General features: G+C 39.3%; 1 protein-coding gene across 1 annotated transcript in view; it reads right to left on the reverse strand.

The window, feature by feature from the left end:
• Positions 1-26,597, reverse strand: part of PITPNC1 (phosphatidylinositol transfer protein cytoplasmic 1) — an 80,583-nt gene that overhangs the window by 52,989 nt on the left and 997 nt on the right. The window lies entirely within an intron of this gene.

Consider the following 26,597-nt stretch of genomic DNA (forward strand, 5'->3'; position numbering starts at 1 on the left):
CCAGATTGATAAAATACACTGAAATCTCAAAACCAAAATGAAGATAAAATGTTTCCATCTTAGGTCATCAGAACAAATATTTGCAGATTAAGCATCTACCCTATAAATCTGCAGGTGCCACCCCCGCACTTACCGATGCTGAAATAAGTCACTACTGCAGCAGCTCTTTTATCACTGATGCCTTTTTTACAAGCATGCAATCTCTAATACACGTAGTAAGTACATTTAGGGTAGAAATCTGTTTGCTGGCTACTGACTTACGGAAAATCCAAACTGCAGCCAAATAAACTCTTGGGCCAGAAACCTGAAGTTGGCTGCAGAACACAATGCAAGTGTGACATCTGTGGAGCGCACATGTTGGAGAAGTGAGGATGCTTGGGACAATATGTGCCTACCATCTAATGTCCTTCTCTGTAGTAATTACAGGATGCAGAACCTTTCCCTGACACCTCTTTCCCCCATGAAGGTGCAAGCACTTTTACAACACACAGATGAGCAGAACTGCTGCTTTCCAGCACAGCAAAGAACGGAAACGCTGACGTAAGTCCAAGCAAAATTTCCAGGAAGGACCACATTCCTGACTGACTGACAGACTCCAAAGCTTCCAGATAGACATTCTTTCAACACCACATGTATAACAGAAAAAGGAGGATGAAGGCAAAGAATTACTGACAATGGACTCTAGAGGCTTAATTCAATTTTATCATAATCCAGAAATGTGAAGCTATATGGGCTCCAGATGTTTTCGACAGATGGTGTCACCGCACTAAGCATCCTACCAGTGCTTATCTGATTTTAGCGACCAGCGCCAGATCCTAAACAAACCCTTTAAAGCAAAGTCTAGAACATTACAAACACGACCAGTATCTCCTCTGGAACAGAACCTAGAAACTGGGCAGAGGGAGGTACAGAAAACTATCTCAAAACTGCAGATTTTAACCAGTACAGAAGAATACACAGGTTCACTGTACTTATGAAGATGTGAAAAATAAAACCTTTTAAGCCACACTGTACAGTTCAAGAATGGAAAAAACCCTGCTACCAAAACCTCAAATGTCACATCCTTTCACATGCACTTTTCAATACATTGTCTGCAAAATGCTAGTGATAATTTTAAAGTAAATATCAAAATAATGCCCACTGTCTGCCACAATACATCATATAAATGCAACAGAATTATTCTGATAAATCCAGTACAGTGCAGGACTACAAACCTACTCACAACAATTTCATTAAAACCTCAAACATTTATCAGGATGCAAACATAAACCCCTCAAAACTTCACATGGGCAAAATAAATCATGAGAGATGTAGAAACAAAAGCTTCCCTTCTTTAAGGAAGTTACCCATACTAATAAAGTGCTAATGCTTGGGTTAAATGGGATATAATTCCTCATGCTTTTATGGCGATAAGTATCTTCATACTCTGCAGAGAAAGTTACAGCCTAGTGATCCAGAAGCTGTAAGTCACAGCTGACAGTTTATCAGTGAAGACATGCAGCATTTAAGAGAAATAAGTGCTACACACTTCTAGGACAGATTTTTCTGTCCCAGCTCTGCTGGATACCAGCAATAGTGGAAATGATCACCAGTGACAGCAGAAGAAGGAGTAGCTCCTGGTTCTGTGCTGGACCGTGCACTCTATACTATAGACTTTGTATACCACAAGTAACAGATTAAACAATTTCTCAGTCCTTCTAAGTGGGAATATCTTTCCACCACAACGAATTTTCTGTGGTGTTGAAACTTTCTGCTACAAGGAAGTTTCCAAAAGGCCACTTTGGCTGGAAAGACTCTCCTGGTAACTCCAGGGAGCTCTGCACGTATGTGAACAAAGGGCTTTGCTGCACTTCTGCTCCAAAGTTAACCACTTCCTCATTAGCTGGAGCCAGCTGCGTCATTTGGAACAGATCCTTTGGGTATAGGAGTTGATGGTGTACAGTAGCACCAGGGAATAAAGCTGAAAACTGTAACAACAAAATGTATAAATAGATAAGACTCTCAGAGAGAACCTGGTTCTCTTCCTCCTTCAGACCACAGCACAGTACTCTGCCATAGCCATGCGATTACAGTTTGTGCCAGCACTCTGGGCTGTAATCTGCTATCAAAGACATATTGAAAGTGGAAAAAACAAAGCTCGAAGATTTTAAATGCAGACACATTTAAGAGAGCTGGTTCTGTACAAGTCAAGAGAATTAATCTGCAGCATTCTGTTGTAGATCTCAATAATTAAAAACAAACAAAACCACAAGCACACAAAAGCTAAAAAACAAAACAAAACACCAACCCTTAGTCTAAAAATACATTACAAAGGCATCATTGCTTCCTTTCCTGCTACTCCATGGCCTTCTACTACCCAAACAACAAACTCTCAGCCAGTCATTGGTTCAGATTCACAGAGAGGAAGTGGTTGCTGTAGCAATGGCAACCCAGTGAAAGCTCTTTCTCTAAGGCGCGTATTTTTTATAGCATGCAGAAAGAGCAGACAGCAAGAGCACAAACTGATTGCAGGCTGACATAGTTTGACCTTCCTCTAGCTCATCGTCTGCTTGCCTGATGAACTTATTACTTTTCATAAAAACAAAGAATTTGGACAAGATTATAGAATCTTACATGGCTGTAAATTACTCCTCAGGAAATGCTAAAAGGTATAACGAAGGGAAGAGATGAAAGAAAATATTAAAACATGAATGAATGTCACTGAAAATGTCCGTGCCCAAAGTGGTCTCACAGGTTGGTCAGTCACCAAATTTTAGTCCAACATAGTTTTAAATGCCTGTGGTTCAGTCAAACATTCACAATAGTACATAACAGTTACTAACATTCAAATGTTGTTTGTAAATCTCTTCCATGTTTGAAGAGTTTATGGTGGGACGGGAAGAAGGAGATGTCACACTATCTACTACATGTTCCCAAACCAGGAAACCCTCTGGAATGTGCTATTTTAAGCAGGACCTGGGGTCTAGAGCTTGTATAAGACTATTTTAGCTAGGCAGTTCAGGGAGCTGCGAGCTCAGGGCAAACTGTTACTGCAGGATCCGCAATGGCACTTTCTAGCTACCTGTTAATCTTTTTAACATCCTATTCTGCCCTCTCTCACATTTCCTGCATAGAACAAATACAGGCAAAGAATGTTAATGGTTAATTATGCTACTTGGAAGCATAAATTCTCTCTTTTTTTCAAATGTTGTTGTTTTCTGCCTCATGCTCGGTGTGGAGTGTGTGATTCTCCTGAGAAGCAGATAACCATCTGGGCAGGCAGCACACTGAATTCCTCACTGCCATGGCTGAACTGCTATCCAGCACCTCAGACAGACAAGTTAAAGCTACACAGTGTCACAGCAGAGCAGGCAGATTGTTCAGCTGCCTCTTCCTTGATCATCAAGGTTTGATATACCTGCTTCTCAGCCCTGCATGGAGACAACCAGGCTAAGCAGTACTTCAATCTTTTCTCTTATCCAGGCTGCATAGTTGTAACAAAAAAAAAAAAAAAAAAAAAAAAAAAGCAGCCTATAATTCTGCTCTTTGATTGAAAGGATGTTAATGAGAAATATACTGTCTTAAGTGGTCACAACAGCCACCGAGAGCCAGCTAGCAGTGTGGGTCTGTGTTGAAGCCTACTGTGTTACTTCTGTTGGAGCCAAATGGTTGCCTTGCTGCAAGCACAAATGCTGATAAGTAGGGCAATATGTGGGAAGAAATCTGGCATTTCCAGTGGGATGCATGCATGTGTACAAGCAGTTATGGATTTATATACTGGAAGTGTACTCTGGTTGACTATATTGAACCTATCACGTGCTCATTCTTCTCTCATGATTCTGGATAGCTCAATAGCCACCTGATAGAATTGAGATGTCCAAACAACTCACACCTAATAAACAACTAAGACACATAAATGAGGTTACTTTAGAAAGAAAAAGCACCCAAGGTATTCCAGAATACTTATTATATACAGATATCTACAACACAGAACAGATAATGCAGTGGTCTCAAAACCAACATTTAATGCCAAAAGCGGGGAAAAAAGTTTTAAATAACCCCAAAACTTTTTGATTGCAACTTGTTTCTTTAAACTTGCAAAAACCAGTAAATACTATTTAAAAATATGTAAGATGTTCAAAGCCAGGCCTAAACACAGAAGAGGACTCAGTCTTGCCAAAGTTCATTTAGGGAAAGCAACAATGCATTCAAGGCTGCCGGAGGACAATACAGTGTTTTCGTGTCATTTTCCCATGGCACTTAGCGATATTAAAACTACAGAGTCAGGGAAGCATGACTGATAATTGCTTTATTTTCTTATTCTTTCATTAATTTCTAACACATAAACACATAATGACCATCAACAGAGAATACAAAAGCTTAGATCTGACAACCAAACAAGATTTCCAAAAGGGCAGGGTGTTTCATTCAATTTAGTTTAGTGCAGGGTCAGAGCTCTTCTTTCACAGCTCAGAGGATTCCCACCGCCTAGTTCTTTCTGAGTTACTGAGAAGAAATAGATTTGTATTATAACACCTGAATTATAATGTGTGGAAAAGAGGAAATGAAGTAAATTTCAGCTTTGGATTTGCCTTTGCTAGTTTTCCCTGTAATACCTGGCTATATTGCCTTAATACCAGAGAATTCCACATATAGCAAATATGTGTCACTGTTCCCTCCCCTTGGTACTGCTAGATTTAGCCAATCCAGCTCTCATATCAGCCTTCCAGCTTCCTCAACATTTTTTTATGTAAAAAATATGGTAGAGAGAAAAGATGACTACACAGCATTGCAGATCTGATGACCTCTTGGTGGCCTCTTAAAATTGAGGCGAGCTGGTCTGCCAACAGGACTGGGTTTGAAATCTGCCAACTCCAGTTGAGTCCCCAAAGGTCACACAAATTGGAGGATCAAGCTTTCTGTATGCTGCCTTAATTTGGAAAGGCTGTTTCCTTAGAAAAGACCTTACGTTCCTCATATAAGCCGTAACATATGCTACAGAAAGAGACACAACATTCTCCTCTACAGCCAGAAAGTTTGCATTTGAGGCTTGCTATTTAAACTGCCATGCGTGTCAACTCCACCGCAAAGCCCCGACAACCCCAGCTACCTGACAGATGACTTCCCTGCCACAAAGACAAGCAGAATGATTAAAGATTCATTCATATGGATAAATGTCTATGAAGGTTCGAGTTTCCTAATTATTTTTTCTTGATCTGTGGAAATGAAAGGATAATTCAGTAGTTTCATTATATCAGGAAGACAAAACTACCATTGGTTTTCTACTTAACTCTTAAAGGCAATCATGCAGGGCTGAACCACTGCACTGTTCTTTGAAATTCCATTTTTAGGTTATTTTCTTTCCCTTTCCCTCTCTCGGTGAGATTTCTATCACAGAACTATCAACCTTTATAAAATGGATGCTTTTATCTCTGCAGCTGAGATATGTGTGAAGTGAGTCCAACGTGAAATGGTCTTCTGTGTGACAGTACGTTTGCCACGTGAGTAACTGGAAGATGTCACTGCGGTTTTACTACTTCAGCTGCATGAAGCTATGCATTCAGGCCCACAACAGAGCACAATTCTTTCTCAAGTTTAGAAGTGCAAACAATCCCAAAGGGAAACTTGCCGAGACATGCTTGCCTCTCCATTCATCTGCAGCTCAAATGTCTCATTAAAGCCATCTGACTGACATTTCTCCTTCCAAAGTGCCAGTACATGAATTCTCCGGTTACCAGCGGACATTTGCTTTAAAATACTTTTCTAGACGTCACAACCATCTCATGGAAATTCCTAAAATCGCAATTGACCCTGCAAGAATATAAACCCACAAATAAAAATGTAGTATTTTATCCTGTCAGAAATGCACTAAACCCTAGAAGTCCATCACAGACAGCCTCTCAGAGAACACCAACAGTTGCAAGATCTGTGTGACTAGTTACTGAGAAGCTCAAAGAAGTGGAACCTGGAATGCTCTTGAAATGAAAGATGAGGTGTGTTTTCAGAAGGTTATGAAGAGGATGCTGCAGGAAGAGGAGATTTAAAGACTATCAAATAATTAATCCACAAAACAACATCAAAATAATAAAAGATAATAGAGACATTTCCTGCAGTGCAAGTTCAGCGTGGGCTAATTTGTTTGGCTGCGTTGCCCTTTCCGAGAGCCAGGATTAACATTTGCAGATAATCCAGGTGCAGATAACTGCCTGCAACACTGCACTCTGAAGGGTACCTATACTCTTAGCTCCTTAACTTCTGCCAACTTTGACTTTTGTTTTATGATTACTTTTTTGGAATGAAAGATAAAGGAGCTTATAACTGAAGCCAAATAACCACTCTCATCTCCTACTGATCTCTGCTTGACTTCAAGACAACAACTGTCTAGATGAATCTGGCCTGGAGTATCATAAGCAGCTGGCAGCTTCACTTCATACAATATTTGTCTGACAACAATTCCAGTGAAGCCAGTTTGGTGAACGTGTTGTGTACTTACTAGCTGTGCTGTTTGTGTTACAAGCAATGATGTTGACTCTGTATCAGGTCATTGCCTGTTAAGTAAAACACAAGTTTACATTACCATCAACTATTTATTTTAACATTGACAAAGGCAGAATATTGTGTAAATAAGTAGCAGTATTTTGCTGTTAACAAAAAAATGTATTTAAAATTGAGGCCCTCAGCAATACTAATATGAAATGAATCTCTTCCACAGAGGGAGAGGTATCTAAAACACAAGCAGCGAAAGTAAGAGATTACCTATCGTTAAGCATGCTGACAACTTCCAGCAGAAGAGCTTGTTCTCTCTCAGCTAATTATTAGTTGTGTGGATGTTTTTCTGTGTCTGCTTTAGGCTTAGAAAGCCACAATCAAAATGGCTCAGGAATATTTCAGTTACTGGTAAGAGTAATAGTAACTAGTACATAAAAAGATTCATTTTATTGGCAATAAATGTTGGGTTGTGTTTTGGATTTTTTTTCCTTTGAAAGGCTCTCATGTCAAGAGTGAGCTAGAAACAGGACCTGAAAGTCAATAGACACATAGTCTTACATTCTTCATGGGAAAATCTATTCATATTTAGCCTTTTGGCTAAATACAAACCTTTAAATTTAAGCCTTTGCAAGTACAGCTCTGTATTCTCAAAAGAAGCTTGTTCGAGCTTTCCAGAAGAAATATCAAAATATTATCTTCTTACTGCACTCTCAACCCTCTCACAGATTCTCCTATATATAGGAAATGTTTTCCTTCTATGTTATCACACATCTTTTTTGCTGTTGCTTATTCTCTTCTATCATATGTCATCATGTCCATTTTGAATGATTATTTTATCCATTACCCTCCATTACCTCAAGCACTGAAGTCTGTGCAGTGCATCTCAAGGTCCCAGCACTGACGGTAATACAGACAGTGGCTCACATGAGGTCATACAGCCAAGCTTTTTTTTTTTTTAATCCCTGAGAATGTTTTAAAAGCCCCCAAAATTATTACAAAAAGAAGCTATGCTTAAGGAAATCTTACCCAGTTTGCAAAGCCAGGCAGTCAAGAGAGAAAAGTGAGGTATATTGGCTATTAAATACTACAACACAATTAAATAATCATGTACCATTTTTTCCCCCCATTTGGAGGCAGTTGCATACTGCTGCAGTGGATTTCACGTAAGGCTTTTGCTCCATTTACTGAAAAGCTGGAAAATATCCTGGGAAAGGAAAGCTGTACCAGCTCGAGATCATATAAATTGGAGAATCAGCATGTATCTTCTGGGCATCACCAGCACAACAGTAGCCAGTTGTGATGCATAAAGATGAGAAACTGCAGAAATCCAGAAATTTTAGGTAACACAAAACAAATCAACCCCAAATTCCTCACAAGCAATTGCTCTCTCCTTGTTCTTCCTCATCTAGACACTCCACTTGACACAGGAGACCCAAGGCAAAGAAATGCTAAATATTTACCAGACAGCTAAAGTCAATGAGAACTCTTTTAAATGGGCTCTGTAATTCCACAGTGAAAAATCAAGTTCCAAGTGTTCAGTATTCAGACTGACTCTTTTCAGCTATCTTGTCTCAGTACAGATGTTCATCATTTGTAAAACTTGAAAATCTGTTCATTTCACCAAAGTGTAATGAAAATAAATTGATTAGTGTTTAGCAAAACATTCAGACACTTTAACGATAAGCATCACTCAAACTCATGATATGGTTCTGACTTCAGAGATGGGTAATAAATTTCTGGAAAAGGAAATGAAAAATTACATAATGACAAAGTGGTGTTGCCTCGAGCACCACCCAGCTTCTCCAGGAAACAGTTTTAAGGAAAATATATTCAAAAAGGCAACAAAACCCTGTGTGGGCAAAGGTAACTTTGGCACTTCCTAATTCTATGTGCTTGTCCTTGAACCCTTAAATAATGATTTTTAAGCCAGTCTGAGCCAGTAATAAATTAAACTACAATATCATTGCTGGTTTGGAACATATGGAAAAGGAGATAGTCTACTGAAATCAGATCAGACAGATCAGCCTCCAAGATCAGTGTCCAGAGTTGAAGCAGCCAGGCAGAGCAGCAACACTTAGCATACCAGGGCTTTTTCCTTCTGAAGCCAGGATACCCCTGGTTAGTGGAGCCATCCCCGTCACCAAGCCAGGTCACACATGAAGGGCAAGTGTCAGGAGGACAGAACCAGGCTCTGCTCAGTGATGTCCAATGACAGGACAAGGGGCAACAGGTGCAGGCTGGAGCAGAGGGGGTTCCATGTGAACATGAGGAAAAACTTTTTCACTGTGAGGGTGCCAGAGGCCTGGAGCAGGCTGCCCAGAGAGGTTGTGAAGTCTCCTTCCCTGGAGACATTCAAAACCCATCTGGATGCGTTCCTGTGTGACCTGCTCTAGGTGCTCCTGCTCTGGCAGAGGGGTTGAACTGTATGATCTTTTGAGGTCACTTCCACTCCTAACATTCTGCGACATCTTTGCAGACCTGCTGCAAATGAAGTGGGGAGCAAATCAGCAGCAGCTTGCAGATGTATTTTTTCCAGCCTGTACTGCTTTATGTTTTTGTATTTTTTTTTTCTTCTTGCAGTTAAATAAAAGCATTCAGCTTTCAGTTCTTATCTTTTAGATGTGTTATGTTCATGCCACAGGAAACAAACATCAGTATTTTGGCCCTGTGGGTTTGGTTGCCTTTTTTTTCTCCTGAAAACAAGACATTAATACAGGGCAGAGTAAGCAACAGCAAAACTTCATTTTTTTTTAAATTGGAGAAGCAGCAAAATTCATTTCAAAAGTAGCTTCATTCAAGGCTGAAAGCCTTTGTAGAGAACTTCATCCTGGAGTGATATTTTCAGCTGTAATATAGGGGTTTGTAATGGAAATGCTGACAGGCCCATAATTATGGAAGCACTAGCGGGCACCACTATAATAGTATATCAGATAGGCATCCTACTTAAATTGGATACAAGGTATCAAAAGATGTGAGTGTCTGTCCTCATTAAAGCAGCTCTTAAAATTCCTTTTAACCTCCATGACTCAAACTATTAATTTATGTTTAGAAGGACATGTACACTGGCACTAATACTTGCACTGAATGCATCCCCTCTAGTACTTCAAACTGAATTTGTGGATTGTCCTAAATGCTTATGCTGAGAAGCTGCAAAAAAAAAAAATAAGTGGTGAGAGTAAGAACATTTTATTTTACAGGACAAACTGCAATATAAAACTGACACATTAATTCCTGGGTTCTATAACATTTCAAAGCTTCTTTTTATATCCAAAGATGCAAGGATGTATCTCTGATGAAATTACACTTTTGAATGCTGAGGGGGGAAAAGTTTTATCACCTTTGTTCACTGATCACGTTTGTCTAACAGTTCTATGTATTAGTGTGAAATTCTTGGTGCCTGCACAAATTCTATGCATGCAGATAAAAGAATATCAAGCCTGAAGGTCCAGGAGGGGAGCTGGGTGAATAATGTGTTTATAGTCTGTAGAGATTTTAATTTTACCTTGATAATGCCACCAAAACCACTCAATAAAATGGCAGCATGGCTGTAATATAGCCAGTATATTCTATTTTTTTTTAAAATATAGAAATTCTGATATTTCAGCTCAGAATTGTGTACTGTAATAATGTTTCGGGGTTTTTTCCCCCAACAGATGCAGAAATATTAGCAGGAGGTTAACTTTTATTTCCAATAGGGTACTCTATTTCCTGACTCCAACAGACTGCCTCTTATTTCCTTCCTTGCATTAAGGTGCTCAAAACCAATAGAAAAAAAATTAACCTACCTTTCCTGCATTTATCCAGAAAAATCAGGTTTTGGGGGGCTAAATTTTCTTGAGCAAGCTCTTTTTCAAACATTCAAAATGGAAATGAGAAAGTATGAGCTACAAGTGGTACAAATCCAGGTATACAGCTCTTATCAGGTGAGGGAAACAACAAACGGCACATTCCAGAGAAGCTTGCCTCACTGGAAATGGGATTGATGGTGTTTTTGATGACTAGGTAAAGAAAGAAAACATCTCACTGAACAGAAAGTACTTTCCCATGGAAAGCTGGAATAGTACTATTTTGAGTAATGCCCTATTTAAACACAGGGACACCCTCACTCTGTCACTCACACAAAAGTGATTTGCATGTTTGGTGGCTTGTCATTCAGTCTCAGACTCCAGTAACACCTTGTAAAAGATGATTCAGAGATTATTATACTGGCATAGTTTCCCCATTACCAACAGGGAAGGCTTCCATGGGCCATCAACTTCAGGATTACAGCCACCGTAATAGATTGTGGCCAGCAAACCAAAAAAAATCCCCTCATCTATTGATGTCATTCCTCTTTGAATGTGCAGCATAACTGAGGCTGATGGGATTCCTCTGCTTGTGCTCATGGGATGCTTTCCTTACCTTATGAGGAAAACGAGTCTGGAGCAGGACAGGTTTTAGGATTTTGTATCAATAGAAGACAATAAAATTGCTGAAACTCCAGAACAGAGATCCACAGGAAGGATAGGGTTTTTTTACTATTAACTCAGTTGCTAAAGAAGATGAGGCAATGAAGTAACAAGTGACAGAAAAGAAAAGAAAAACTGCTTGAAAGCATCCAGCACAGAGCCACAAAAATGATTAAGGGAGTGAACATCTTCCTTATGAGGGGACACTGAAGGAGCTGGAGCTCTTTAGTTTAGAGAGGAGACTAATGGGTGACCTTGGGCCACTTTGACCATTGTATATATCACTTACTAAATCACACAATTTCATTAAAAGTCCCCAGGAAGCAGTTTGAATTTTTTAAGATAATTTAGTCCCCAGATAGAATAAAGAACACATAAATGAGAACGTCATACACAAGGAAGACTTGCAGCACCCTGTGGGAGAGCAAGACAAAGAATCCTTGCTTGAATCATGAAACCAGGTGTAAATTTTTCCTGCCACGGTGTTATGCAAATAGTAGCAGGGAGTTCTGCAGCATTCCAGGAACAAAATACAAGCCTGGGAAACCTTAAAAGAGTATCTTCCTAATGCAAACTTTGCACTCTCTCCAAGTGCTGACCAGCTATTATGTTGCCATCAGCATGTGATCATTTACTTTTATTTTTCCTGATCCTGCGTCCTTCTGACCATCATACTCAAGACCTCCTCTGTAAATGTGAAAGAGGGAAGCAACAAAGTCTTGCATTGATGTATTTGGTTTTCTGAGGCCACAAGATTTTAACATGACTGTAGCTGGTAGTGCACAGAAATACTGCTTCTTGGGTTTTTTAAAAAATGGTAGATCTTACCTTAGAAAAATCTGTTTTCACGTCAATACCTTCCTCCTACAAAACTGCCTCTCTTAATTATACTTTTTAACACGGTCGGTAATAACTTGATCAGTTGATTACACTGCAAACTGATTTAATATATTATTAAAATCCAGACACCACAACTGAGGTAAGTTTTTCATTCGGAATTTACAAGCCTGCTGACATAGCATTCAGTGGCTTCTCCTGTAGGATCCTATTTTTGCATTCTCCATGCAAAAGAAGGGCAACTCCCACTGACTTCCCCCTGAGCAGAAGTGGACCTGAGAAGGGCGCTAATCTTCCTTATCAGAGTACTATAGGAATGCTGTCAATTAATTACAATCATATCAAATGCTCGGCTGCAGATAGCGTACAGGGCATGCTTTTTACTGACTGATTTACAGTCAGTGGGAGGAGGTTAGAGCAGAAGTGTAAGAACAAATCAAAGGTAAACATGGACATGGAAATTTATCTCTGTTTTTAAGCCTGCCAATTCTGTGTGCACTGGGCATGAACTAGGATTGGGGTGATGAAATGACAGCAGAGCAGTGTTTGCTACTGGCAGTGGCAGAGCCTAGATAAACAAAAGAATCATGCCTCACAACACAGTATCCTATTAGTTTAAATGATATGCATCCTACAAGAGCTAGTATCTAAAATAAAGCAAATGTTAATTCCTTTCAGAGATGAAACGATCAGAAGAGTACTCAGCTCCAAATGGAAGCCAAGGAACATGACATACTGCCAACCAGCACTTGGCAAAACAACTCCTAATATAATATGGAAATACTGTTGCACGCCCCTAACAAATATTGCCTGCCAAAAATATTAACAACCCCCCCTGACATCCTAACTGTTAGCATTACTGCTACCTCTCTGATTCACTTCATGGAGCAGTCCCCAAACAGTCAATTATTTCAATTAACAAATATGAAAAATAGGAAAAAAATCTGCTACCACAGGTTTGTGCTTAAATGCAGTAAAGCAGAGAGCTATGCTAAAAACAAATATCAGCTGGTACTCAGCTTGCAATTCTCTCTCTTTGCACTTACAATTGAGTCAATAGATTGTGTTGGCATGAATTTAAAATTCTCTACTTCCACCAAGTAGGACAGGAGTTGTGTTAATTTACTTTTCATATGCTTTCCATTTGCTATCATTAATTCAATGCATAGAACACAAAATTGAGCAGGAGTGTTTGAGAGGATTCTTTTTACTCAAGATATGTGTAAATCACACAGCTTGGATGTGTGACTATAGAGGGCAAAGTTAACACAGCTTTAATGAAGAGAAATTATGTCTTGATCTGTCTCTGAAAGGGTCAACAGGAGGCCTAACCTGGTATGAGCCAATTCAGTATCAAAAGCCTGTTTTGCCAATGTCACTCTCAAGATATTCTAAAAGAAATTAATTTGCCATGAGATAAAAAGAAAGATTTTTATATGGACAAATCATTGCTTAAACCATACAATTAAAACAAAATAAATAGAGAAGTCATTCTTACCACTGGGGAGAGGATACCAGTGAAGTCCCAGAGGAATTTGTGGTGGGTCTGAAAGTGTTCAACATATTCACTAAGGATGGGTTCATCCACAACTCATTAAAAAAATCCCCAATGAACAATATACAAAAATAACAAAAGATAACTTGAACCCAGCAAGGCTGAAAAGCTACATTTTTGTAATTAACCTCCTACAAAAAGGATTTTAAAGAGGGAGTGGGAGGCATATTTTAGAGAGTACAAAGACAAAAAAGATGAGCACATGGAGCAGAGAGGGTACAGAGTTACAGCGATCGCATGCAGCCTGCAACACTTAGAGAGAACTCCTAATTAGAGGAACATCTGAGTAACTTTATCTCCTTGACCCATGTGGCAAAGAACACCTGGAATACCAGCTTAAAATTCTTTAGCCCAAATTCACCAGGAGGTCAGCTCTGTGCATGACAGATGGAAGAATTTAGGGATGAAAATTTAACTTTCACCATGGTCTTCTACAGACAGGGGCACCAAATAGCCCCCAGTCTACCAGCAGTTAGTCCACATGAAAGATTCACAGAATGGAAAGAAGCAATATCAGGAATCACCTATCAACATTAACAGAAAAATTCATGCTACAATTTCGCACAGAGAAGTGTGACTGTTAAGAATGACTATAACTGTTTAAGAAAAGCATGAAATAACCAGATATAAACTCAGCCACATGCAACTTGGTAGAGCACAATGGTCAATCTTTCATAAACATCAAGATTAATTTCTGCTCTGTTACTGATGGAGGCTTTGCTAAAACAGCAGGCTCAAGGCTCTTACTCTTGCCCCACATGGGCTACACTGGGTAGAGATGCTAGTCAGTTATTTCCCAGGTCCAGGGCAAGGATTCTGTGACTTTCAGATGGGGTACCAGCACAAAAAAACAAGCAGAGGTCCCACATCTCTGAAGAGCAGGTGAAGGGCCAGACAGTTAAAAACCCAAGCTTGACAGTGAACTTCATTTGCATGCGTGGATCTGTGACATGATTCTTAAAAGACATGACCTACTAATCCATATAAATCCCCTTCAGTAAGGCATTTTTTTATTTCATTTGATCACAAATGTCTTGCAAACTGCTTTTTTCATAACTCATTGTTCTTGTCAAAGGTTTGGGCTGGTCACAGTTTTCTTCTTTCCTTGCTATTAAATATGCATGAATACTTCAAAGACTAATGCTTCACTGCATACTTACTGTTACAGGGAAGTTTGTTAGTGGCCCTAGGGAATGTCCTCAGCTTTTCTGTACCAATAAAGTCAATCAACTGCTACCTATATGGTAAGTCTAGAAAGCTAAAGTAGCGCACTTCATTTGCAAGTCTAACTTCCAAAACTGTCACATGTGGAAAAGGCTTACAAACAAAGATGTTAAGTGCAGCAACTTGTGGAAAGGAATGTGACTGCTGCAGGTTGCTAAAAGGCCTTAAGGACCTCCTTGTAAAGCTTTAAGACTCAGCTCTGACTTTCAGTCTTGTGTACACAGGAAGTGAACTGGCTTAAATAACCTTAGTATTTCAAGCTAATGTAAACCAGCACAAAAAATAGGACAAATCATAGAATTGTTAGGGTTGGAAGGGACCTCAAGGATTATCCAGTTCCAACCCCCCTGCCATGGGCAGGGACACCTCACACTAGATCAGGTTGCTCAGAGCCATATCCAGGCTGGCTTTAAAATCCTCCAGGGATGGGACTTCTACCACCTCTCTGGAACCAGTTTCATACTGGAACTATGATTTTTCTTTGGCTTTGCTTTATTAATTGGGCAAAATGCAAAAGGAAAATTGAGGGACAGTCTTGAGCTGAATTAAAGAGAAACATCTCTGTATGCACACAACATCTGCTGTTGCAAATTCATGTTATATCCTACAGCTCTATGAAAAATCAGAGGAATCAATTAGCTTTTGGTTGATACAAAACTTAACAAAGACAGAAGTCTGACAGCTACCTCTAAAAAAGGTATAAAAATCCTCCACAGGAGACTGCAGTGCAGAACTCACGCAAGAATCTCTGCTCTTCATACAATCACACCAATTAAGTATCTTCTGTACAGTTCTGTTAGAATGCCTTTGATAATAACCATCCTATCCTGACTGAACTGTCTGTACTTGGTTACTTAATACTCTTGGGCATATGACTTTTTGCAGTAAGTAGGGAGTGTGAAACAATACTGCTATTTGGAATTATTTCATTTTCACATTTTAGACTACTACTCCTAAGAGAGAAATCTACAACCCTTCATTTTTTTAAAACTTTTCTCCCCTGCCTAAATTTAAGATCACATCCATATATGTCTGCCCTTTACTCTGAAGAATGGAAAAACACACATAAACTTATCATATATTTAAGGTTGGACTTGATGGTCTTCAAGGTCTTTTCAAACCTTAATGATTCTGTGATAGAAAAACATAACAGTTATATATAGTACAACTTACATATTTATATATAGCTATAGCCTGACTTATACATTCTATATTTTTATGTATTATATACATAACATTTAACTGATTTTATGGGAGCTGACAGAATTTAATCAAAAGCTGTTCTTATGGTTGTGAGATGGGGGTGGTTTGAACAGTTTGGCCAGGAGGATGTGTGTTGCCAACACCAGGAAGCTGGGTGTAAGATAACATCAAACTAAGCCACACAGTATCAAGGTGGGGCAGACCTCCAAGGAGATGTGCAATTCCTTATGGTGGACAACTGAAGGAAATTAAGAGATGAGATGAGGTAAGAGGGCTAATATGAGGAAATCACAAGGAAGCAGCCATTGCTGTGCTTCAAATGCTCTTAAGGAATTTATCCAGACTACAGTCTGAAGAGGATGACATACAGACCTTCCTCCTCCCCACATGAGAACATTTGCTTGCTGAAGTCAGAAATGGAGGATACTCATTGACTGCCACTGACATTCCCTGGAGTGTCACAAGAGAAATTGCTTGTGTTGTTTACTCCAGTTCTGGCCACAAAGACAAACTGGCATGTCTAAAAACGTCTCGGCGAAAAGGCAGGGTTAGAGGTATCCACGTTTAACTGATGTTATGCTTGCAGCATGATGAAACGAAAACATTGCCACCTGTTCCACTTATTTCAGTGGGAGTATCTATTTTCAATTACAGCATTTACTATCCACCCTCAAGTATGGCAAGTAACACCATGGTAACATAAACACAGACCGGGCTGCTTGAGAAAGTTACATTATAAATAGCAATGTATAGCCCATGAGGTCCTGGAAATAAACTAATGAATCCATAGGCATTTGTTACTATGACATAACATGTCCACTGAAATCATGTTTGCCTCATCTCAGACCCACTCAAATAGAATCAGAAGTTCAGTGTCACTTGACTCTGAGTGAGTTCCCATTCACCAAAAAAAGGCAGAAATAGTGGAGAAAATAAGTTGTAGCAAAAGATTGGGAAACAAATTTTAAATAAATAAATAAATAAAAAAATATCCCCACAGTGGGCTTTGTTTTGCTTCCATTGAAGTTTAAGGGGGAAAAAAACCCAACCAGCCTATCCTAAATGTGTAACAGAGTCCCCTATTTAATATCTGGAAAAGTTTTTATATTGAATCACCCCTGGGGCAATTCAATAGGGGGGTGAGGGGGAAAGGGTAAAACAAAGTCCAAAAATTGGTCTTAGCTGACTAGAAAACAGTTTGGAAGTGCAAATAAACTTTGCAACCCTACAAGATACTTGAGGGCTGTCAGAAGTCAACGCTCTCTTTAGCTTCAGCATGAGTGCAAAGATCCATGGTAACTGAGGGAATGCTGAGACTCAGGCCTGAGCTCAGTACTCAGAGGGGAACTGAATTATCAATTGTTTTAGGCTACTGTACAGTTCCTTTTGCTCTGCAAGACAGAGGCAGAGCAAGAGCAGCAGCAGGCTGTTGTTCTGAGTGGTAGCTTTTTGCCAGCTGGCCGAACGCCTGCTGTGGTTGGTTGGACTTCCTTATTTGGGAGTATGACCAAGGACTCAAAAATGGGAAAACCAAAAGAATTTCTACAAAGTTAGAACTAATAATGGAGAGCAAAGAGCTTAGTGACAGGTTCTGCTGTGTGAGAACAGCAATAATTTAATTCTATGCAGGTTCAAAGACATTATCATGAGCTTGACACAAATCTGGGGCCTTCATCTAACCATATGAAAATGTCCTTTAGGTTTAGAGATGTCAGTTAAGGATTTCAAGACTTCAGCCTGGTTTCTTTCTTGTTAAGAACAATAGGTCTCAGAAATTTCCATTTTCCTTCAGTTTACAGCCAATGGGTAAAGTCTACTTTTGATTCAACTGATGGAAATCTGGAATAGATCTACTGAGGTCAAGGGGATTATTTCCCATTTGCACCATGCAACTAAAATGGAATTTAAATTCCCAACATTTCTCTTCTAAAAATACGCTGTGTTCTGTCAGACATTTGGGGAAATCTTGGCCTCTCTGACATCAGTGACAGAACTCATTGTTATTTCTAGGGGCTAAATTCCAGTGAATTATTTTCCTTTTGCACAGAGTGAAGCAAAAAGAAAAACTGATGCAGTGAAGTGAGACTTAGGTAATTTTTATATCCAGCCTATATGATAAAAGGAGCAGCCAGGTTACTTAAGCCTGTATCATAGTTTCATAGTTTCATAGTTTCATTCAGGGTTGGAAGGGACCACAAGGATCATCTAGTTCCAACCCCCCTGCCATGGGCAGGGACACCCCACACTAGATCAGGCTGGACAGAGCCTCATCATGGGTACCTTTCTTACATTTCACTCGGCTTACTTCAAGTCACTGCATAATTAATGTATTAAATAAAAAAATTACTTACAGGTCAGATAATGTGCCCATTCAAAGAAACCCTGACACAATCAAATAAATAGCTAGACAAATTTGTCAAGCATCTTCCAGAAGACAAGATTATACACACTAGGGCTCACTATTCAGTGGGTCTAACATGTGAGACTACTTAAAAATCCCATCTGTATGACCAGAAGAAGTAATAGTTTGGCATGTGTAAGGACTCAGAGCTTATCAATAAAATCATTGCCTTTACCTTTCTGATAAAAACAATTATTTTGTTCACAGTGGTAACCTTCCAAGTGACACAGTGACACTAGCATAAGAGGTGCTCTTCTGTATTTTTTATATAAATTTTACATAAAAATGAGAGCAAAAAGCTGAAAATCTAGTCAACAATTAGTTGTGTTTCTGACTGTCATCAGGGAGTGATCGTTAATCAAGAAATTAAGCAGCAGTGTGCATGAGACTGGAGTGTCATTATCACAGAATCATTTTGCCATGCATTGTAATAATATTTTTACTTAAAAGCCAACCCCGAACATAGTCAGTGATCAGGCAACACATTAAACCTAGGGTGACATTTACTGTGATGAAATGGAAAATAAGGCACACTCAGCATGCTCACAGAAAACAATTCCCACAGAGGCTAAGTATTCCTAAATCACTTAGGCAAGACTAATCTTAGAACAGCCATGTAAAAACTCCTAAACAGAGATCACTGTTTTTCTGGAGAGCATATGAACAAGGCTTTTATTAAAGCCAGTCTACCAGCGTTTCTGCATGTGACTCAGGACATGTGACTACTTGTTCTTTAAATTAAGTATCTGCACAAGTTATGTCTGCACAAGCTAGGAGGCAGGACTGTAAAACCAGCTTTAGAAATGCCAAAGTAAAACTCTAATAGACCCCAAACTGCTTCAACATTTTCTGATTGCAAAAAGGAAAGAGATGGAAGAAACATTTTAATTTTTCTTCCAGGCAAAGCCATTAAAAAGTAATTTCTACAATTTAGCACTCTGAATTGTAGGAAAAAACTTACACACCTTATAAAAACAACTCAAAGAGGTATTTTTAATACCTATCCAAGGATTCAAAATTGGCTGATAACTTCCAACCAAAACTGGGGCCTGCCTTACGTGGTCCTGCTCTAGCAGGGAAGCTGGACTTGATGATCTTTTGAGGTCAGTTCCAAACCCTAACATTCTGCAAGTCTGTGAACTGAGGAGGAGATAAACAAGACTAAGGCTAGACTTGAAAGCATTATATATAAACACAGATTACATTTGAGCTTCCCCCACCTACAGACTGTAAATGCATCTGTTAACCCAACTTGAAATCTAAATTACATTTTCTTCACTCCTTTTTAAACCTAGTCAATAACCCTGGGGAACACCTTTCTCCTGGCTTTCTACACACAGGCAGACATTGGTAACGCCACTTAAATCCAGGCAAAAACACCAACACAAAATTGTTTAGGCTGCACTGGAGGCTATCATAACGAATTTGCATGAAAGGTGACAATTTGCTTTGTTTTATCAGACTCAGTATCAAAATATCCTGCTAGTCATGATAGATGCTCTGTGAACCAAAGAAGATAAGGATAAAATATAAGGAAAATTCTATCTACTTTCAAAATAAAGAAATTTTAAATAACCAATAAATTTTCCATGACCAAGGATACAAAGACTTACCGCTCACCTACAACTACTGAGTGGGTTTCAATGGTCTGAATGTGTATCATCTATCTCCATCCTTGTCTATTTATTGGTTGCCTGTGTGTTAGGGCAGACATTCAAGATGGAAAGCCTGCAAGTGTTTCAGCATGCACAACTGACTCTGTTCTCTAAGGACAGCCTGGGGAACATACCTGTCAGCTCACAAGTCACAAAGAGGAATATCATGAATGAATCATTGTTCTATACTCTGGGTTTTCCATTACCTGACTAGGCAGGCTTTTGTACCAAAGAACACGATCTCTCTAACAGATTTTAACAATACAAATGCCTATCAGGCTACACTGAATACTGAATTTTCACCCTTTCCTAGTTATTACAGAAATCTCTCTTACTACAATCTAAAGGGCTTTATATGCTTTAAGAGATACATTTTTTAACATGCAGTCAGGCAAAAAGCACATGAAAATTGGTGTAATTGTATTATTTCTAACCTTACCATTAGACAGATGAGGAAATTAAACAGAATGGACTGAAGAAAAATGTATTTACCATAGCAGAGTTCTCAAACTTCGAGATGCTAACATGGGCATCTCTATTCACTATCAGGTACACAAACAAAAGTGGCCACAATTTCCAAAGTACTAATCATTCAAGCATTCACATCAACTCTTACAAGAACTTCATCCTCTCAGCAACTTGAGTAAAAAAACAGAAAGTACTCAGTTTTAAAAGTCAGTGTTGACATTCTGTCTTTCACTTCCTGTTCTTTTGTTTCTGAACCTACTTCACCCTTCAAAGACAAACACACCACAGAGTTCTTGACAGCAGCAAAGCCCTGTAGAGTGCTTTAGCTTGAAAATGTCCTAAAACCCTGACAAGCTGCATTTTCTTTCGTGGGAAACGCAAAACTGGGGCCTATATTTTGCCAAGAAAGCCTCCAAATAAAATGTGTAGTATTATTTGCTATATATATACACCTTGAAGAAAAGAAGTGTTGACAGGGAAAGATGGCAAGAGAGATGAAGAGAGACACATGTCAGAGTCTGGAGTTCCTTGGATCAGTAATATCTAATCCTTTCCACTGACAGATTTTTTTAATGATTTACACTGAAACTTTAAGAACAAAGGTTGTCTTGTTTCTTTCACAGAGTTGCACTGAAATGTGCAAACAGGAATAAAGGATAAAATTGGGTATTTTTAGCCCTCTATTTGCAGTGCAGTTGAATAAAGATTTGACATCTGCTCTACACTGCTTTGCTTTTACAGCTCTCTAGGTGACTATAACTAGTACGGGAAGGTCAAGCTAAAGCAAGGTATTTATTTTCTTCCCATGGTAAATTACAGCTCTCACTTTTCATCTGTTCATCCTTACACCCAGACTGTGCAGCAAAAAAATTAAATAGCTGTTCTTCTTTGGGACTAAAAGTTAACTTCTGGTCACCTATTTAACTGTTATTTAAAAGATTATTCCCAGTCCATAAGCTTTAAGGTCAGTTTAAGGCCACACTGTATGCAGCAAAGGCCTTGTGATGTGAATAGACATGACCGCCCACAAAAGACCAGATCAGGTCTGTTTGCTATCAAGAGTCTTACACAACTATTTCTTTTAAGGAGGAAAAAGATATTTATAATGGTGCAATGAGCTTTTCTAGATTAATAATTAACTCTGAATACTCCTCAGATGAACATATCAGTGCCTCCACTGCAGCAATTGCAAAAAAGAAGGTACAGCTGGTGATGTACTGGTGAGGCAGATCCAGAAAGAATGATTAACCAGAGTAAAAAGTTCCTTACTTCTTGTAGAACTTTAGTATCGTGTAAAGGAATCAGTGCAAGACCACAGATGCATTATAGCTGTTGATAGTTGTGCAACAAGCCTTAATTCACCTCAAAACTACCAGATAAACAACTTCTGCAGAGGTCATGGTCATGACACTGTCCAACTATAATTTAAAAGTAATCAAACTGAATTAAATTTGAAGAGCTGACTTCACCTTGTGTTGCTTATAGTCTTCTTGCTTATTGCCAACATAATGCTATCTCCACTCTTCCATACATTTACATATCCTTGAAACTAAGTTCTGTGGTTACAGCTGGGAAATTAAAAAGCTTACACAGCTGGCCATTATTTAATCCAGCCACATCAACTGCAGGATGGGTATAGGCAGTTTATCCTGCAGCAGGTAACTGGAGTTTAGGGAAAATGCATTTTACACTTTGTATCTACTGAAGCCTTTTCTCCTCTACATACATATAGTTATGTCTAAATACTGTAACACCTGCTAACTCTCAGGGCATAAACCCACTTTCTCCAGTGCTTTCATCAAGATTTAAATCTGTCTGAATAAAACATGTTATAACAAGTACACTCTGTACACAAAACAGCAGACTATGAAATCTTTTGAAGAAGAAATACACACAAGACTCAGAGAGCACAAATCCTGTTTACATATATATTGTTGAAATAATTTTAATGTAACTAATCCACACTGGGAGAATTCATAATGTTTGCAACAAGAGCTAAATGCTGGATGTTTTATAAAGGAGCAAGCACAATAACTCTGAAATGAGAATCTGTTAATGTTGGAAGGGTTTAAGGTTTGGGGTTTTTTGGTTGAAAAATTATGATCTACATTTCTGGACATTTTGCAGGCCTTTGCTTGTTTGTATTCATGACAATACAGCTGTTCCTACACACCTCATGCAGGCAGTGTTCCCCACAGATCAAATGGAGCTTTTATTTAAAGCACGCAACAGAAGCAGTTCCACCAACTTCAGCAGAGATAATCTTGGTTGAAATAAAGAACAAAGGAATGAAAAACCCATTAGGACTTCAGGCACTAGCCATACAGGTATAGTTGAGAAATAACAGAAATATTAATGGCCATCCTGGTTTCCAAGGAAGAAACTCTATGACAACTACAGTATTTGATTGGTGCTCAGCTTTTAAATACATAGAACTTGGCTTCACATCTGCATTAGCATTTTACAGCAAGAACAATTAAGTTTTCAACAGGAAGCAGCAAAAATGTTTATCCACCTCTTCCCCTAAAAAATAATCACTTCCCACACAAATGATAAACTTCACTGTACTTTGCCTCTTCCAGAACAGAAGTTGTAGCAGTAATATGCTGACCTAACAGGTTTGTTTTACATTTGCAGATAAAAGCATTTCAAAAGCACAACCCCATGTAATCCTTCCTGTGGAGTTATGACTTACAATGAGACCCAAATCTGAGAAATTCTTAGCATCTCTGCTCTTTTCAATTCCTTGGTGTTCTTTTGACTTGCTTAGAAATGCAGTTTTTAACTGATGATATTAAAACCCCCCACAATGCACCCCATTATAGTACTCCCTCGTGACTTGGTAGTTAAATAACGGTTGGACTCAATGATCTTAAAGGTCTTTTCCAACCAAAACGATTCTGTGATTGTCTGTAACAAGCTCTTTGTAAGAATGAATTTATGCAAGAAAATGCAAAGGGAAAAATAACCAAGGGGCAGGCCCGTTTATTAACTGCAGCTGGGATGAGAATTGGTAACAGATCCTAGGCAATTACTGCAACACATTGAACTTGGCTTATACATTAATGAAAAGAAATGCCTTTTTCTCATTTATAAGGTCTAGATGTTAACAAAAGGACTGAGATTCCATCCGTACTTCCCAAAAGTATCATAAATGAGGTGAAGAATGACTTCTAATTGGCAATCAGAATGGCTTCCTCAACCAACAGCTATATTCTGACCTAATTTGCAAAGTTTTTGCAGTAGTTGCTATTACTTTGCTTAGAAGTTAACATGTTATTTCCTTCCTTAAATTATTTTAAAGGTGATCAGGCTACTTGCAAGAACATAAGAGAATCCCAGCATGGTGCAATTTGGAAGGCACCTCTCTGGAGATGATCTAGTCCAACTGACCACTGATATGTATGTAACAGTCCTAAGTAACTGTCAATGAAAATTCAGTTTAACAAGTTAGCCTCAGCCTTGAGTAAAAACTGTAGTGTGGTGCCATAGCATCTCATCAAGCACCTTTGGAACAATCTGTCTTTCCTGGTGCTTATGACCAAGGAACAAAGATGCACCTGTGACTCCTGTATTATAGCTCAAAACACACAGAAACAGTTAAGTTTGGAGCAATCAACATTACTGAGGGAATGTTTTATTTGCAAGAAAGCATTTAGCCTCCAAGCTGACAGGTATACAAACAAAACTCCTATAAATATGTGGGTATCTTATCTCATAAGAGAATCAATGAAAGAATGCCTCCATAACACAACCTGTGGTAGCTAATGAAATACCAGAAACTCTTCAACCCTGGAGACAGCACTGCTGCTATGAGGACATTTATCAGTTTTTTATTCTTCTCTAGACATCAATTGAGGTCCTCATGGTCAGCCAGTGTCCTACTAATTGCTATACTGCTGTGTGTTTATTCCCCTATATGAAGAAGTAATGAGCGGTGGTTACCAGACTGTGCATTATGCAACGTTTTAACACAGTTTTTCACATGACAGATAAAACCTGACCACAGAATATCAGGTACAGGTGCTTGGCTGATACAGTAAACCTCCATTTTGCCTCTTCTGCCTGGTTATTTTCACAGGAATGATGTGGAAAGCCATCTGGTTTTGGTGACAACACAACACCACAGACCAAAGCTAGGATTCTTTCTCATTATTGAGACTTCTGCATATGGGTGGCTGCTAAGTCAGTGCTCAAAAAGTGCTCAAGGAAATGCATTTCTATGTCTGGATAAAGTGCACAGGCCAAAACCCAGGACTTCCAAACAGAGGGAAAAAATGTGAATTGTGAAGTCCAAGTAAGAAAAACTTCACAAAGTGTGGGACTTTTTTAGTACATAAACACTATAACGAAAATAAGGTAACTGCTCATTTAATGATTTTGTCCTAGTTATTGTTGTAATTAATAATTAAATTCATGCTAAATATCAGACACGTTCTTGATCCCTCATTAAGGCAGCTCAGCTGCAGCTCTTGGATTAAATAATGGATTATTCAACATAAGAGAAACTACAAGACCCATGAATATCTTTACTAATTCTGTTAACATTCTAGAGAACAAGACTTCCAACATTGCCTTCTGCCTCATCATACATCATCCATTCCTGTATGGGGAGGTTTTTGAACTTTTCTTTATCTGGAAATCTTGTTTAAGAATGATTTTTCAAAATAAATTAGATTTGCTCCCTTCTGATGACATAATGAACTGCTATTAACTAAGTGTGGTAGTCTAAGGACATCAGGAACTCAGCATGGATAAAACATTGTCTACATTTGGGTAATACGATAAACACAACATTATGTATTAAAAGAGTAATGCCATCCAACATCACAGCACACTATATAACTTGGTTGGAAAAATGCTAGAATTAAATCTATGTCTATTTATCTACATGTATGTGGTGGTTTTCATTCCTGCTCCCAGCAGCAATTTCCTGAGCAGCCTGAAGTAAATATTTGGCAGTTTAAATTCACAGGTTTAGAAAAACGTTAATTTGCCAAATATGAAGATATAGACAAAAACGCCATTGAAATGAGAACTTCTCCATACTGCTGAGGACTCCTTCAAACATACTGTGAAAAGCAACATAAAACTGTGCAGCAAAATCCCTCACCTGGATGGATTTATAGCGTGACATGCAGGACTATGAAAGTGATTGTCCCCCTGTACTTAGCACTGGTGAGGCCACATCTTGAGTACGGGGTTCAGATTTTGGGGAGATCACTACAAGAAGGACATTGAGGTGCTGAAGCAGGTCCAGAGAAGGGCTGGTGAAGGATCTGGAGAACAGGGCTGGTGTGGAGCTGCTGAGGAGACTGGGGTTGTTTAGCCTGGAGAAAAGGAGGCTGAGGGGAGAGCTCATTGATCTCTACAAGTCCCTTAAAGGAGGTTGGAGACAGGGTGGGGTTGGTCTCTTCTCCCTAGTAACAAGTGACAGGACAAGAGGAAGTGACCTCAAGTTGCACTTGGGGAGGTTTAGGTTGGAAGAAACTTCTCCACTGAAAGAGTTCTCAAAAAGTGGAAAAGGCTTTCCATAGAAGCAGCTGAATACCTATCCTTGGAGCTGTTTCAAAGACACAGAGATGTGGTGCTAAGAGACATGGTTTAGCACCAGACGTGGTAGAGTTTAAGAGAGTGGTTGGACTCGATGAGCTTAAAGGTCTTTTCCAACCGGAACGAGTCTATAATTCTATGATGTAATCCATATGGTGTAATTAATTTACTAAGTGACTGTATTTTGTTATAACCCTGGGGGACAGGGCAGAAAGAGGGGAACACTCAGCATCCAGCACTACTCCCCCCCCGGCTGGGTGCAAGCCCCGGCCCCGACCCTCGGCCCCCCTGACCGTGGCAGGAGCGGGGGTGGGGGGACGCGGAGGGAAGCGCGCCCCCCTGGTGGCACCCGGGGAGTTAGGAAGGGAGGACTCCCCCTGGCGGTGCCCGAGGGAAGAAGAGAAACTTTACACCCATCCCGGCGCTGCGGACTCGGCGGGGCCGGGCTGGCCTACGGGTGTGCATTGAGAAGCAGAGCTGGTTCTCTCTTCGTAGTGCCCATTCTTATGGCATATTTACTAAATAAAACGTCTTCCTTTTTCTATTAGTGGAGAACCTGAAGGCAGCAACTCACTGACAGATGCCACTAGGCCTCTCAGTACCTATTGCACCTATAAGCCACCACTATTTACGTGCACAAGTAACTATTATGGCACGTGTAGGCAATACTACATCACTCGAAACAATGAGTAGACAGGATGTTTGCAGGTAAGTAAAACTACAATACCCCTAACAAGCGTTTAGAAAAACATCGACCACGAGCAGTTTGACTTTCAAGCATTTCT

Source organism: Melanerpes formicivorus, unplaced genomic scaffold (genome assembly GCF_026170545.1).
Source record: "Melanerpes formicivorus ecotype bairdi unplaced genomic scaffold, bMelFor1.0.p_v2 SCAF_21, whole genome shotgun sequence".
NCBI classification, from domain to species: domain Eukaryota; kingdom Metazoa; phylum Chordata; class Aves; order Piciformes; family Picidae; genus Melanerpes; species Melanerpes formicivorus.